The following is a 403-nucleotide window of genomic DNA, read 5'->3' on the forward strand; positions in this document are numbered from 1 at the left end:
GATAAGTTTGGTAAATTTCCATGAAATGGCGCTACAATCCATTTGATGACGCGACATCTCGAAAGATCCACTCTTCGAACCCCTTTAGGTCAAATTTCAGCCAGAAAGGATAATTCATGTTTGGTAGTCATTTGAAGTAGACTGTCTCAACGTCATAAACGGTTGAATTCGAATATCCATAGGACCGAATTATTTTCATTGCTAAGCGCCCAGCGTGAAGACTTTCAATAATCGCGGCTCTTTGATGATACTTCGCACTTTCAAGTGTGTGTGTGTGTGTGTGTGTGTGTGTGTGTGTGTGTGTGTGTGTGTGTGTATGTATTATATATTATATATATATATAAAATTTTTTTTACACTCATTTAAAATATTTGTAGAATTCCTTTTATTTCTAATATATTTA

This window comes from Atta colombica, unplaced genomic scaffold (assembly GCF_001594045.1).
Source record: "Atta colombica isolate Treedump-2 unplaced genomic scaffold, Acol1.0 scaffold291, whole genome shotgun sequence".
In the NCBI taxonomy this organism is placed as follows: Eukaryota; Metazoa; Arthropoda; class Insecta; order Hymenoptera; family Formicidae; genus Atta; species Atta colombica.